At 34.1% G+C, this 16896-nt stretch overlaps 1 long non-coding RNA gene across 1 annotated transcript; it reads left to right on the top strand.

The window, feature by feature from the left end:
- Window positions 1-6041, top strand: LOC106622031 (uncharacterized). Its single transcript, XR_011396504.1, has 2 exons — window positions 1-5586; window positions 5663-6041. It is a non-coding gene; the product is annotated as an uncharacterized lncRNA (long non-coding RNA).
- Window positions 6042-16896: the final 10855 nt, after the last annotated feature.

The following is a 16896-nucleotide window of genomic DNA, read 5'->3' as shown; positions in this document are numbered from 1 at the left end:
TTCGATCTCATAAGAATTTATTGTCAGCCTGGAGTAAAATCCAAATCATAGAAAAAAACGCTTGTTGTGTTGTTATTTTAACGAAACTGTTCTAATTGCAATTGTGTGAAAAATGTATTCGAATCAACCCTGCGTATTTACTTACATTTAATTCAGTGCGGCTTCTTTTGACGTCGGCATCGAGTAACAAGTTGTATTGAATGGGTATAGGCCAACAGCAAGTTGGTGTAGGTCGATTTTACAGCAAGTACTCGACTATCTATTGAATTTTGCATTGCAATAGCAATTACACCTCGTCTCGTTGCCGCTGCCTTCGACTGAGTATTCATGTAATTGCAGTGGTGAGGCATGAATGGGTATTAGTAACATATATTGCCAGTGGTTAGGTGGTCGTGCAATGTCATGAGAAATTAGAAATTAGAAAACATAGCATAACATTGCTGCTAAATATAGTACTGGTCCATTAAGGAGATGATGTGGGTTGTTTCTAAAATACGCATTACAAAATGTAAGGTTATGCAATTATTTTTTAGCGTGTTATCTTAGTAGGATGTATAATATGGCTTACAATGTCTGAAAGCCTAAATTTGTCGAAAATTTCCAAGAACAGAAATTTTCACTTACGCAATCACTTATGCCTCAGATGGCACAATCTAGTCCCTGAATAACTCTTAAAGTAATATTTGCCTGTAATGCGGAACACTCTGTGGTGAGATCTCTCCAATTTACGGTGTGGTAACTCTGCACCTGCTAATGCACAATAAAAACATAATGTTAAGCGAACTGTTGTATTTGCGGTGCACACAGCAGTCTTACGAAAAAAATGCGATATTTGCACTACTGACGACTTTGCCGGCAACCACAGACCAATAATGCAATTGTATTGAGTTTTTTTCAGCTCTCGTTGATATTTCGCCCGAATTGTAGATTTTCAATTGCTTTTCCCACCGATTCATTCAGTCATATCACCGATCTTACAGCCGTGTAAACCGTTTGCGGCTTATCGCGCTCTGATGCGGCACAGAGTAAAGCGATGTACCGAGAGGGAACAGGCTGACAGACTTTTGACGAAAGTTGATTTTTCATGAATGATTTTTGCTCAAAAGTCGCGTTTCAATTGCACGCCACCATTTCCTCGCACTGCCCACACTGCAACGCCTGAGTGGAGGAACTTATGTGTGTGTTTATGTGTTTGCAGAGCTGTCAATGCGAAAGTTCGTTGACATTTTTCACTGATAAATCAATCCAAACAGCGCACAGAAGTCTATTTTCGTGCGCATAAATAAAGAATGTTAATGGATCATTGAGGTTTATGCCATCAATATTGTAAGCAATTTGTTGAGTGTTCAACCACTGTGCAAAATGTGAAATGACCGCGCGTTTGCATGACTGACAGCACAACTGTGACCCACTAAATAGCGTCTCGCGTACGTCCCCATCACCTCCGTTCGCTAGCAGCTCATTTACATACACTTTACCCCTGCTCCTGCAACGACGCCGTCAGCGGCCTACTGCGACTGTGTTCACCATATACCAACAAAATATTTGTTTTTTACTTACATATATAGTATTTATAGTTGTTTTTTTGTATGGGGCTCTCTAAAAATTGTCTTTGCCATTTTTTGCCAGTGCTGATTTGTTGTTTCTTCATTTGTATTTGTCATATCCTCTAATGAGAATTATTCTTAAATACATGTTGAGGAAGATCATGAAATCGTAAGCGGAATAATAGATTACCCTATTTCCTTAGACAACAATCCGTGCCAAATTTAATTTAGATATCTCGTCAATTGAAAACGCTGTCCATAAAAGAACTTGATTCCTATCGTTCAGTTCGTATGACAGCTACTTAAGTATATGCTATAGTGATCCGATATCGGCGGTACCAGCAACTGTACACAATTTCAGATCGCAAACTCAAAAACTGAGTGACTAGTTCGCGTTTATACAGACACATGGGCATGGCTAAATCGACTCAGCTTTTTATGATGATCATTTATACTTATACACATTTTGTATGGTCTCCGACGTTTCCTTCTAGTTTTGCAAACTTCGTGGCAAACTTAATATACCCTATTCAGGTAATAAATATATTATTATTTGTATATATTACGAGGTGCTATATGCTGTAAGCTTGTTTGGATTTTAGCCCCGATTCTCTCAGTTTTAGAGATATAGGACTGAACTTAGAAAAGTATTTGAGAGAATCTTTTGAATTTGAACTCTTTTCATATATCATGTATTAGTAGCTCACAGAAAACCTAAAATTTTTGTATTTTATAAAACAAGTCGCTGTCTACTACTGAAAACAAAAATTTCATACTACTGGAGCTATTTTCTGGTCTTCGTTAATTTGTTTATTTATGGTATATTGTAATTGGTTCGACCAGATACTTGCAATGACTGAATAATTGCTTCTGTGACATTGGTCGGCCTGTAAAAATGTTATGTGCTCCAAACCCATAATCGGTAGTCAAAAGCTCTGGGTTACAAAAGTGCTGGAGCGCAACAATTTTTTATGATTGTTAAACAGTTGGCGGATCAAATCTAAACGTACATACCATGTGCACCCTATGCGTATTAAATGTGACACAAAGCAAATGAGTACATAAATTCAAAAACACAATACACTTTTGTATTCAACTGGCATTATTCATCGCTTTGTTGTTACTACTAATTTTAACAATAATGATGGCGTGCACAAATAGTCACAGCGAGTAATGAGCTGTACTGAGTGTTAATAGGCTTGCAGACTTGCGAATAGAGTGCTTTTACTATAGATTTCAAAAGCTAGCACAAATTACAATTGCCCACCGCTCTGGCGTCGCTATACGTCTCCATATACTCGTAAAAATTTATACCTTAATATATTTGTATTAGGAAAATGCTGTTGGGTTGTAAATGTACATATTTATTTACCAACATTCACATATATGTATATATGAATATATAAATGCAATTGTGCATGAGCTCGTGTTAGACCAGATAGCTTAGTGTTATGGTATTCTTCAGTCAAGTGTTCGATTTTTTTCAATGCCAATATATTCGTATTGGCGTACGTATATAAGCTTAGAATTGTTTTCAGTTTATCACGTAGCAATAAAAGGAAATAAGCATATAATGCATTGGTTGAAGGTCTAATAGCTGATTTTTAACCCACTAGGATTTCCAGAATAGCAGTTAGTTAAACGAATCGAGCATTACCGACCTATATACGATTACTTGTATCCACACATAGATATGTATGAATAATCTCCAGTGCTTAAGACATAAAGACACATGTTGCGTTTCGCGGTACAGATATTTGAGCTTCGTAACACTAAAATATAGTGGATAAGGTTGCTGAGCTTGTTATATCCCGAATAGGGTAAATATTAGGTTTGCCTCAATTTTTGTAACACCTAGTCGATCTAACCATGTCAGTCTGTATGTACATATATACGCGAACTACTTATATATATGACAGTATCGATATGAAATTTTTGCACACGTTATTTTCTCCCCGAGGAGCTGCTCATTTGTCGGAACCGCCGATATCGGACTACTATATACTATGTCTTCGAAGAAATTGGTCAGATCGGATAACTATAGCATACAACTGCCATACAGACTGAACCATCGGAATCAAGCTCTTGTAAGGAATATTTTGCAATTGTTGGGTTTAAGGGTATTTATTGCAGCTTCGGTGCAATCTAAGTTAACATTTTTCTTGTTGTTTAGTTAATTTTGATTGTTCAAAATTTCTTAAAACAGATTTTGGGAAGCCTACTTTATTGATTTGCGTAATACATATATATATATTTATATTATAATAAGATATATAATATAAAATAAGTATGTTTAAGAATTTCTAGAAAAAACTACAAATAGTTGGAATCGCATTGTTTTTGGAGTAGTCACCTTCAACTGTTGCAGGCAGTATACACTTCCACCAATGTAATAAATATAAAATGCAAACAGCTGCACAATACACATTTTGTTGCTTATAATGTACAACAACAAAACAACAACAGGTGCACATACAACTATGTATACTACAAAGCAGAATGCAAAAAAGTGCAACAACGCGTTTTATATGCCGTATCAAATTAGATTTGCACACAAAGCCTAATGCCGCTGGCTCTGTAGTCTACCACAAGAGCGAGAGCAGAAATGATTTTCTTAACGTCGAACGGCCGGCATAAACCAGTTTTCCCGATTCGCAAGGTTCACTGAACGTTGTTGGTTGAGCGGTTGCATGGATGATGATGATGATAATGATGTTTGTTGTGTTACACAACTGAAAGTGTTGGTCCGAGTATCGTCGACATCGAGTAACAACATGTACGGAGTGGTAATAGGCGCACAGCGATTGCAGTAGGCCGATTTTACACCGTTCACTTGATTTGCTTTATTCTGTTATTTTTGCAATGCACTTGAGCGACGTCTGCCGCCGCCCAATGCGGCCAACATATTTGTATGCATGTCTGTATATGTATATGTATGTATGCCAGCGTATGTTGAGCACTGCAGTCCAAGCACAAATGCAGCTCGACAGATAAGTGAAGCTATTACATATATGTATATACATATATATGCCATATTGGTTCTAATATACATATATGTACAGAAGTATAAACATATATTTCAAAATAGTTTTCGCTATATATTTGTACGTTGGTATATAAAAATACGCCCATGGGTGGAATTGAGTTTTTGCGCACGGTGTGACTTTCACAAAGCTAATTTCAAAAAATAATTTTTTGACAAAATTATATGCAAAAGTATGCCAATATTTGGCTGCTCAAATACTAAAAACGTGTTAGTTTAGAAACCTAAATGGCAAAGTTTTTTAAATACCAATATACCTCAAAATAAGTTTAAATACTGTGACTCATACTTTTCATTCATTTCATGGATTTATTTAACAAACTGCAAATGTGGTATATTGTAGTACTGACGTCATGAGTGTAAGTAAATTTCATACTTTTGGTAAATTTAAATCTTTTTCACTGTATAAATACTTTTCTTAAATAAATCTTAAACTTTTACCTAAAATTTTTACTCAACTTGAACACTGTGCGCCGCGAACAAGTGCATTGCTCATAATCCTCTGCCGTCGCGTATGCCGTTAGTAGCAGGCTGTTAACAAATTTCACTTTACATCTGCCTATCTGGTGTTATTGTTGTTGCTGCTCTTCTCACACATAGCCTGCAACCCCCAGGCCGTTTGTTCAAAAGTATAGGAATGGTGGGCAGTGGCTGTGCGGCTTTGTGGGCTCGTCGGTCGACATTGGCGGCAATGCATTGCCAGTCGCATTTTTACAGTCGAAGCGAAAAGAAGTTCAGCGCGGGCTGTTGGGAGAGAACATAAATATTTAACAGGTCTTTTGAAACGTTTGGTTTTAACTGGGCCTTTTTTGTAGAAGATTGCGGAGCCATGTTAAAAAACTTAGCCTACAATGACAAAATTGTGCAAAAATAGAATCGCTTTTGGTGAGATGGTCAGCGCAATTGGTTTTTGGAAGAAGTCAATGATGGTTCCAGCTTAGCCGGCGGCATTTTCAGGCTTTCATGCAATGCGAACCGACGTTGCTCTTGTCAAAGGTGAGACGCAAAAAACGAAAGCTTTAGTCAATATAGCGTATATTTTATATGTTTTAAAAAATTTTTTTTTTTTCAGAGCACCAGAACAAAACAGAGGTAAATGAAGCAATGAAGTATGCATTTGGTTTAGAACAGTGTGGACTTAAAGCTATTACAAATGGAATATTATTCTACTACTTGTATATGTATATGTGCTTTTAGTTATTTTGAAGTTTTTGTGCAATACTACAGGCCGGAAAGAAAATTGTACTAAAAATATATAAAGATAATAATACTACATATATGTAACAATTTTAGTGGGGTTAAGTAAGCGCAAAAGTGTAAAGCTGTAAGTTTTCAGCAACTAGCGCAGACTGCGTCTTGGAATCAAATATATTTACTTTATTTTCGTTCAAAAATAAATTATATTGATAAAAAAGAAAATACAACACAAGAAGCCTATTTTTTCAAAAATAGTTTATTACTTTGTTTTCACTTAGGGTCTTCAATTTGTGAAGTGGAATTTTTTTTGCTGATCGAAGTCTTGGGTGATTAGAGAAACACACGGACTCTTAAGGTAGAACGAAACAAAAAAAAAAAAAACTCCGTCTGCTGATTAACACCAACTTCTATTACTATTAATAATGGAATAAAAATTTGTGGGTGTATGATGTGAAAATATAAAACATATGTTCAATAACCAGCTTGAGCGACCTAAATAAATTCAACTCCAGTAATTGACACCCAAATTCAACAGTACTTGCCGAAAATACGGTTACTTAAAGTGACACTGAGTTCTACAATCAACACCATTAAAATAGTAAAGTATGGTCGACAACCTAAGTAAATTTGTGTTACTCGTTTCCTTAGTGATACTCAATATCACTTGATGGTGAGCTTTTTTCAGATCTCCGCAATACTTATACGAATTTTGAGAGTATTTGGAGCTCTTTTTTCTGCAACAAGTTTTTTCTAGTAGTGTTGCTCGACAGGCAATCAAGTCTAGTTTGGAGTATGCTTTAACTTGTAGGTCTTTCTAGTTTACGAAAAACATAAATGCTGACACCACAAAATGTTATCTTTCCATTCGTATAGCAGAGATATGTATACTCGTAACTATATAAAGATATAGTATAGATAGTTATGTACCAAAATTATTTAGAGAACCGACCTTTGGTGACAAAATATTATCTAGAATGGACTTGGCTGATTAAAAAATATTTTTATACTATCTTTCGATAATTGAAGAGACAAGTATTGAATCTGAAAATATGAGCTGTACAACATTATGATAAGAGAGAACGTTTCCTCTTGATATTATTTGAAATGCTAGCTCCATCTGATGCTACTGCCATGGAGTAAAGATAGCTTAGTGGAGCTTTTGAGTACTGATAAGATATTCTTATAAATAACATATACAGTTTTCCCCCAGCTAAAGGCATTTAAAAAGTATTTTAATGAGAAAAATAGTTTCAAATAAATTATTCTATATTTTTAAAAACTCCATTCCGGCTACAAATACCTACATAGTTAGGATGGCTTGAGATCATGTATTTCTTTTCTCATTCATTTTTCTTCAGCCTTTTTTGGGAGTACAACCGAAACTTTGTGCTGACTGTGTTATTTTTAACCATTCTGCGCAGAAGAAGACTAAAAACAACGTACAGTGAAGTAAAAGCATTTCCATACCAACAATATCTAATAACAACAACAGCAGATTTCAATTACAATATTATCAGCACAACTGTCTGCCAACATCACTGTCGGTGACATCATGTAATGAGATGTACGAAGAGTCAACAGGCTAACAGCACTGGGAGTAGGTTGAATGTTCATAAAATGTACGGCTGAAATTTGTTAAAATTCGCGTTAGAATCATACACCTCTGCGTGTCGCGACAGCTACTCTCAATATCCTCTATATACATATGTATGTACTCGACTATGTACCGCATACTAGGCACAACACCATAGCGACCCTCACGAGTAATTGTAATAAAAGCACGAAAGAAAAAAAAATTTCACCTACGGGCGAATAAAACCAGCAACAGCAGCTTTAAAAGCAGCAACTTGAGTTCAAAATGCACAGTGCACAGTGGGGTAATATATTGTATAAATACCATATATATAAGTGTCTGTATATAAAGGTGTCTGTATGTTTGCATAAATGAGGTGGTGCTTAATATGCAAATGCTCTGCAATAAGGTGGTGGGATGATTTGTTAATGAGTCTGCGTTTGGCATTTTATTTGAAAACAAAAAAGACGTTTTTGTATTGTAACAGCGGCGGTTCAGAAGTATGTAATTCTTGCGAGAGCCGTGTATATAAATAAAGTGCTGCGAAATTTCGCTGTTTGCGAGCTGCCATTCCTTATATTTACTTAACACGTATACATACTTATGTATCTCTACGTTCTTATGTATCTTCTTTATATACAAATGTATACATTTCATTAAGCGATTGCTTCGTTTTTGTGTTCTTAAAGACATACTTACATATATAAGCGTTATTTGAAGATTTGTGAAACTTTTCCATTCGTCTTTTTACCCATACCAGATTTTCCTAAGTTACCGTGGTGGAATTATCGAGTTAGCAATCTTCGAAATGAGTACTGTTTTATCAAATTACAATCTATAAAATTAATATAAATGGAATATAAGAATGATAGATATTTTCTGTTTTGATGTATTTACATACATACATATGTAAGTTTAACATCAAAATATGTGAGTTCATGACGTTTAGAAGGAAAGTAACGGAAGGCTTTGTTTGCCATTACTATGAACGTTTGATAGTTAGTTTCATTGAAGACCGGATCGTCTTTAATTCCTCTATAAGAAATGTAAATTGTGTTTGTAATCGACAGAAGAAAACGGAAGGACCCTATAAAGTAGGTATTTGTACAAATGAGCAGCGTGACGAGCTGAGTCGATTTAGCCATATCCGTTTGTATATATACAAACTTGTTCCCCAGTTTTTGAGATATCAATCTGAAATTTAACACATCCATTGCTCACAATGAGCGTACAATTTGTCGGAAACGCTGATATCGAGCAACTATAACATAAAGCTGCCATACCTTTCCTTTTATCGAAAACTTTTTTATTTGAAATGGGATGTTCACGAAATTTGGCAATGATTATTATCCAAAGCATCTCCGAAAATATTATTTAGATCGGACCACTATAGCATAAAGCTCTGATACAAACTGAAATCAAGATAAAGAGCTTTTTATATCCTTTTATGCAAAGATTTGGAATTCTTGGATCATTGTTATTTATTAAAATAGAAATGGATAAATTCGATAAAAACATTCTATGATGTTTTTGTCATACACTTAATTATCGGAAAGGTTTGCTGGGATCTTAAGACGATAAATCAAACATGCCAAATAAGGAACCAAGAAAATTTCGGATAAGAAAATATATTGTGACTAGAAAGTTTCCGGAAATTGTCATTTAAATTGCCAGCGCTGAATATTTTTCAGCAATTTTTTTTGTTAAGTTGGTAGCACTGTCCTTAATTGCTATGCCAAAAATGAGCGCGATCTGTCAACCAGTTTGTTTGTAGCAGCTGTTGAAATCAGTCGACCTCAGTAGTGGTTTGCGAGGGCCTACAAGCCATGTTTCGATGATTGGAAAAAGAGGTGGCATATGTGTGTCGCTTCAGAAGGAGCATATTTTGAAGGCGACAAGATAAATATGAATGAAGATTACAAATTTTTCGTTTTATTTACAATTTCCGGAAACTTTCTGGTCACAAGTATGCTAGCTAGCATAAATAAATTTTATGATTTTATATTAAAAAATGTTGATGTTTTTCTCTAAAATACATACATATGTATATTGATAGATCTTTCCTACTACTTTTTACAAGTAATCTAAGTCATAGAAACATTATTTAGCTTTCGAGATTCATTTCAGCAATGTATTATGTTTTCTCATTCTCACAAAATTTCTTACCTTTTACACCTTTTACTCTCGTAAAGATTCCCAACAAAATTATTCGCATTAACTCATCTCGTGTGAATGCCTCTGTTATCTAATTTGAAAACACTTCACCAACTCATTAACGGTAATCATCGATCAAACATTAAACGTTTCCCACGACGCTCTTTACCGTTTATAGATAATTTTGAATGTGTATACAAATGGAGCGGAATAGAAAGACAATTGGATGCAATTTTTACATTTTATTTGTGTGCGTGCGTGTGTGTGTTTATCGTTTCTAATGCCAGCACTGAGTAAAAAGACGTAATGAGAGTAAACAGGCTAGCAGCCAACGAAGACAAGACGATTTTACATTACAACTGAAAGCATTTGAATTGCTGCTCTTCATCTCACCTTTCATTTTAAGCACACATACACACACATCTTTAAACGAATATCTTCTATGACAATAATGCAATTGTGCGAAGCCGGCGAGAACTGCAAATATGGTAGAACGTGCACACACGCACAAACGCAGAGAAACAAGTATGTCCACAATTGCATAGCGTACCGAAAGCAACAACAATAACAATGCCGATGATATCTGTGCAAATATTGCAATGGTGAGTGGTGTACTTACGAGTTTCTAACACTCCTACTTCGTGACGGTACAAATTGGCTTTGGTAGTGTCGGTACCGAATAATGAGATGTACGGAGAGGGAATAGGGTAACAGCACGTCGAGCAAGCGTATTTTTAAGTAAGTACCCATTATGAATATTTTTTCGCGGTTTTCGACTGCCGTCAGTATACAGGTACAATTGCCCGATTTACACAAGCAACAATAGCATACATACATACCCATATTGTTGTTGCTAGGTTCGTATAGACAGATCTCCTTTTAGGCGTAGACACAAAAGTGAAGTAAACAAAAAAGATTCGGGTCTACGTTAGAAGTATAGACACTCCTAGTTACATACATACAAATAAACATACCTATATAGACATATATATAAAGTAGGAAACATTTGTATATATACATATATATATTCATATAAACATATTTACGCGCCCCACCCGCAACAAGTGTGTTTATCTACACAAACAATTACGTAGATTTGCCTATATGTATGTATATATAGATCTGTATATATATGTATATACATATTCACAAAAATCAACATAGATTTTCTAATGCCTTCCACTTCATCAGCATCTTTTGTAGTTTCAAAAGTTGATTGAAAATATTTCAATGGCTTATTGTTGTTGTTTTTACTTTTCTTCGTCATCTGTTGACAACCATTTTTTCTAAAAAGGCTGCCTGTCGGCTTAAGTGATGCTGTGACTGACAGCTGACAGCCGCTTTACTTCTTCGCTGATTTTGTATCAAATGCTCTTACGTTATTTGTATACCCCTCTCAGACCAAGATTCTTACTTAGAATAATATTTTACATTTTGCTGTACATATAACTAAACATGCCCATGATTTTTGTAAAATATTGTTTTTTTTTTTAATTATTTTCATATCTTTTTTAATATTTAAGAATATTACGTTAGTACTGTAAATATATTAGATCAAAGATCCATTTCAGCTAAAGAAACCATTAGCTCTTGAAGTAAATTTCAGTTTTGGTGCTTGTATTCCTTACCTTGTATTCAAGAAATATTATTACACAATCTGCATAATAAATTATAAAATTATTTTTTTTTATAAAAAAAAATATTTATATCTGAATCACGAAACATTAAAAAAATAGCGAAACATTTAGTTCCTACTCAAGTTCTGGCAAGGCATTTTTTGTTTTATCATTATATAAAAATTGTTTTATTTGTAAATCATTTGTTATATAATAATAATAATAATAATATAGCTAATATGTTTAACACATATACAAGTATATACGTTCAAATACAATAATATAAAATTTTTAGAAAACGATAACGGTTATACTTTTCTAAAAGTCATACTAAGTACATTTTATATTGTACCGAAGAATTAATACCCTTCACATATAAAGAAGTTTCCATACAAAAATTTACTTTTGATCGATCCCCATGTATGGCAGCAATATGCTATAGTGACCCGATCCGAATTTTCGGAGATTGCAAATGAAAAAATGTTCCATACAAGCACTTGATTCTGATCTTTCAGTTTGTATATATACAATACAGTTACATATATACAATATATATATTATCTCCGATGTTTCATTCTGAGTGTTACAAACTTCGTGGCACGCTTAATATACGCTGTTCAGGGTATAAATATAAAGCGAAATAAAGCAAAATTTACGTAAATACTATATACGCATTTATATATATACAGATAACTCTAAGATATACATATAAATATATATGCAAACCAAAAGCCTACTTCTCCTATTTACTTTTGCATAGTCATTGCTTTTTTCAAATACCGCGATGATTATGCATTTATTTTGTATATAAAGCCCCACGAGTAATGAGTGGCTTGCTTACAATAGGTATGTGTAACATAATGGCATTACCGGGTAATGCTTTGTACCGAGTGGGAACAGGCTGGCAGCCAGTTGATGTAGGAAGAAATTTCATTACTTCGCGTTAATTTCGCGTTTTTGAATAGCGCACCTCTTTTTTAACGTTGCGTACCGCCTTAAATCGTCTATTCTGCTCATGTTCATATATCTCTACACAAAAACAAACAAAACTACTTGTAAACAAAAACAAACATAGATGTGTACAAACGCGCCTTCAAATAAACCACACAAAAAACAAAAATATACAAGAAAAAAAGTAAATAACAAATTTCAAAAAAAAAGTTCATCCAAACCACTTAACAATGAGCTCGACTCGCGGCTTGGCTGCCAAGCGTTTGCAAACACAGCACGTTTCTTTTGTTCGCAGCGCGCTGCAGCACGCTACGCTTCTAAGTGCCGACGTGCATTCCCCACTCCACCCTCTACAAATAGCTTCAACATATGTACATATGTATGTAAACTCATACATACAAATATGTTTTCATTCATCAATGTCCCGCTTGTATTCCATCAATTTTTCGGTTTTCTGTTTATTTGTGATCTCATTAACCTTTGAAGTTTTTGTCTTCTTTGTTTTTGTTGTTGTGCCATTTCCTTAAACAGTCAGCTATTTAACATTATTGGTGTTTCGCTACGCTCAATGTCGGCATTTGTAATGTTTAACTGTAAATGATCGATTGTGTAGCAAGTACCTTTATACCTTGCTTGATACAGGCATATGTACATGCATACATGTATATGTATTTTTGTATGTATGCACATATATTCGAAGATATGAAAGGTTACATTTAAGATATACATTTATAGAGCCTCGTTTGGGGGAGCTCATGCCCTGTTTCCGGTCTAGCCAATAGGACAAGCGCTGATAAGACCAAAATATAACTGATCGGTCCAATATACTAGCCTAATGTTTTCTAAGGTAAAAAAAATGTTTCTACACCCACCGGTAAGTTTATTCGATAATCCGTTTCCGGATTCATGGATCTACTGCGGAATACAAGCAAGACGATATGACTTTTAATATAGAAGAAATATACACACTTGGTCTTTTAGACGAAAACTCTCAACTCAGCCTAGACGCTGATAAATATTCCAGAGATTTTCAAGCAATAAAGGTAAGATATTTAACGCCAACCCAGCAGCTTTATGATCCCTTAATGTGTTGACATTCACAACGTATTTTCCAATGATTCTTAAAAAATTTTCTCTTTGTTTTAAATCTGATCTGAATAGATCCAGTGACAAACCGCAGCTTTGTAGCTATGCAAAAATAATTTATGTTATATACTTACACTATAACTACAACAACATTACATATAAGAGCAAGGCAATTTGAGAGATAGTCTAATAATAGACAAGGCTCAGAACTGCAGGTTTTTGTTATGTTTTCTGCTAGTCCATCTTAAAGAGATCTAGTTAATGCGAAGCTAGGACAAATGCAAACTGAAATCTCTCAAACAAATGCAAAATGAAATCTGATTGTTTGTTTTTCAATTCAATCAAACACACAGTCAAGTATAATAAAAACACGTGTACACGCTTTTTTGTAAGCTCCGAAGGCGCTTAACGCCTTCCGAATATGAGCAGTGGTAAAACGCGCCAAGCCACTAGCATGTATGTAGCTGTTTGATTCTGTCTAAAAGCGCCTATTCGGCGCTTCGAATTCGCTTTTTCAGCGCTCGAAAGCGCTTTTGCGGCGTCACAGAGCAACAAGTTGAACAGGCTAGCAGCAACAAGTGCAGGTTGAAGTTTTGTAGAAAAATTGAATTTTTTTGCCAGTTCCATTCATATCGCAATTGCCCGCCCCTCTGTAACATGTCACAGTGTGTGTTTTGATAGTTGCTTATGCGCGGAATTGTCGTTGCCATTGCGACGCGATAAAGTCACACAACTCAGAACGTTTAGAAAGCGCGTTATACCCCACATGCATGTCTGTGTTAGTTGAATATATTAAGGGAATGTATATGTTATATGTAAGTGTTTAGGCACTCACTTCCTGAAATGATTTTATCAATATTATTTTTTATCTCTCGCATAAGCTAGCTATTTTCGATATTTTTTATTTTAATTATATATTTAAATACGTTCAGGGTATACATGTGTCGTTTTAAGAGTAATTTACGACTGTTACAATAACAACACTTATGTTTGCGTGCCTGACATTTTCGTCACTGTCTAATGACACTCATATTTTTTGCCTCTACTCTACGTGGCCTTATCTATAATTTTCCACGTTGTCATGGCATAATTATCGTCATTACCATTAACCTTTTAATGCTCGTTCAACGGTCATACAGACCGGATGATAATTTATATGGGGGTGTGCATGGTTATGAGCTATGCTCGTTGTAAACTCTGACCGATTAAAGTGTGTTCGGTCGATAAGACTTTTTACTGTGAAATTAACCAAAATGTAAGACTGTTTTTTTTTTTTATTTTTATTATTTAGCTGATCGCATTTGTTGTCGCGTATTAATATTAATGTACTCTTATAACTTAAAATTTAAAATAGTCGAACACTGATCTTTTTTTATTGATAAAAAGATAAATTGTATACTTAATAAGATTATATAAAAGCAATGGGCGTGGTTTTGAACCGACTTTTAGCTATTTCTCACAAACCAGACAAACAGAGCAGTTTTGTTGTCTCTCACATTCTCTATAAGTCTCTAAAGTCCTCTATAAGTGTCTTTTTCGATTTCGATTTGTTTATGCTGTTCAGTGAAGTCATTCATTGTTGTTGTGTACTTGAGAGTACAAAAAAAAATTAACCATCAAGTACACCGAGTAACAACATGTACCGAGAGACAACAGGCGTGCAGGCGATATGAGACGGTAGCTTTTGCAATCACAGTTCGTTTTGCTCATAAACTGCAATGCATTGTTATTGACTCGTCGCTTGCGACGCTATTCCCTGCTGTTGTATCGCCTGTTGCATTGATATTCGCATTTATAGAAAAGTGCTGGTTAGATGTGCGTATGTTTATATAATAGGTATATGTATAGGTTGTGTTTCATCCAAGGTGTATGTGCGAATCTACTTTCAGACATACTTACATACATAAGTATTGTACTTACACGGTTTTATTCAGTGTTATCGCTTTATAGCTATCTCGAACATATACTAAACAGATTTTTTATACACTGTGTGAACATTTTTGTCTAATACCTAATTGTAATGGAAAGAAACGAAAATATTGACCAATATTTTGTTAAAGTCCTGTTATTTAGGTAAACACATCTTTCAAGATCTGGTCATGGCGAGAGTACGATCAGGTCTAATGAGCACAATAATACTCAAGTCGAATTTTCTTTTCGAACTGAACAGAACATACATACCATTAGCACTCTGGCGACCAATTTGAATTCACATGGCAGCCAAAAAGTCGAATCAATCCCTGCATGTTCCATTTACGTTTCTTCTATCTTCAGTTTTAAAAACTTAGGAGCTAATATAGTGTTAGGCGCGAAGAACAGAGAGTAGCGAGAGTCGCTGTTGGATTGATTGCGCTTTTGTTTATTTACCTACCTCTTAAGCTCGGAATATGCCTTATGATTAAAGGCAATTTGACATTAACAATACGCTGAGAAAGTAAAATGAGTTTTGAAAATAAATTTTCACGATTTTTAAAGGTGGTTTTAATGTAAAACTTTTTATGTAATTTGTCAAAGCATATTGAATATATGGTAAATGTCAAACATAAGGGTCTACTTTGACAACTAGTTTTACCACTAACCCTCTAGGAAATTCTACTAATTTTGTTTTCTGATTGATTTTTAATCTTTATATCTTTAAACAGATGACTCAAGGCTGATGTCATACTAGGTTACAGAGAATGTATGCATGAATAATAGGCTGGTGCTTAAATGCAGTTATAATATATTTTTTTTAGCATCTTATTCTCAAATCGTTCATACGACACTAGATATCACATATAAATTCCAGTGTAATACTACTTATTCCAACGGTTCAGTTTGTAATAATCAAAAACGTAAAATGTGCAAAATCATTGTCCTTTGTTTTCGAAATATAATATAAGTATATTAAGGTGGGTCAAAAACCAACAATTTTTTTACTCTGAAAAATAGGAGACCAGTTTTGTAGAGCAGTAAATTTGATAGGAAACTATGAGTTTTAGAAAGTTAAAAAAAAAATGTGTCTTAAAATAATAAATTTCTAACCGTTAATTTATTTCAAACGGTCAGTTTACGAAAAAATTGCAATAGATCTTTTTTGAAGAGCGTTCAATTTCCTATAAAATTTATGAAACGAAATATTTTTTCAAGTAGTTGGAAGCGAGATTTGAATTTTTCCAGCCGAAAATAAGAAAAAGAAAGTAGAAAACTGAGAGGCGGAGAATCTTGCCGTTAAAACTTAGAGCTCATATTTGGAGAGCCTTTTTAGAGGTGTCTATGATCATATATTTCCGAGCAAAAATTATTGTTTATTTTTATCCAAGCTAATGTTTACACTCTTTGGAAAACCCTTTAAAATTTAAAATAACAACAGCAGACTATTTTTTTTTTTAATTTTTTCTTTATTAGAAAACAATTTGGTTTTTCATTTATTTAATATGTAATAATAATTTCATCTTTTTTATTGTTAAATTTCTCTTTTATGCATTTATATATTTAATAATATTTGGTTTTTCACTTTTTCGCATTTGTTGCAAGAAAATTTCATCATCAACTGTATCGTAATCATATTCATTATCATAATATTCGTCTGTATCAGCTGTTTTATTTTAAATATATATATATATATATATATTTGTATACATAGATTTTTGTTTTAAGTTTTTGCTTTTATTTTTTTGTGGTCTTGTTTTTTTTTAAGTTTAGCTTTGTATCAGAATTTTTATAAGTTTTCAGTTTGTTGTGTTACGG

This window comes from Bactrocera oleae, chromosome 2 (genome assembly GCF_042242935.1).
Source record: "Bactrocera oleae isolate idBacOlea1 chromosome 2, idBacOlea1, whole genome shotgun sequence".
Lineage (NCBI taxonomy): Eukaryota > Metazoa > Arthropoda > Insecta > Diptera > Tephritidae > Bactrocera > Bactrocera oleae.
Note: the sequence above shows the minus strand (reverse complement) of the source record. Positions and strands in the feature narration are given on the sequence as shown.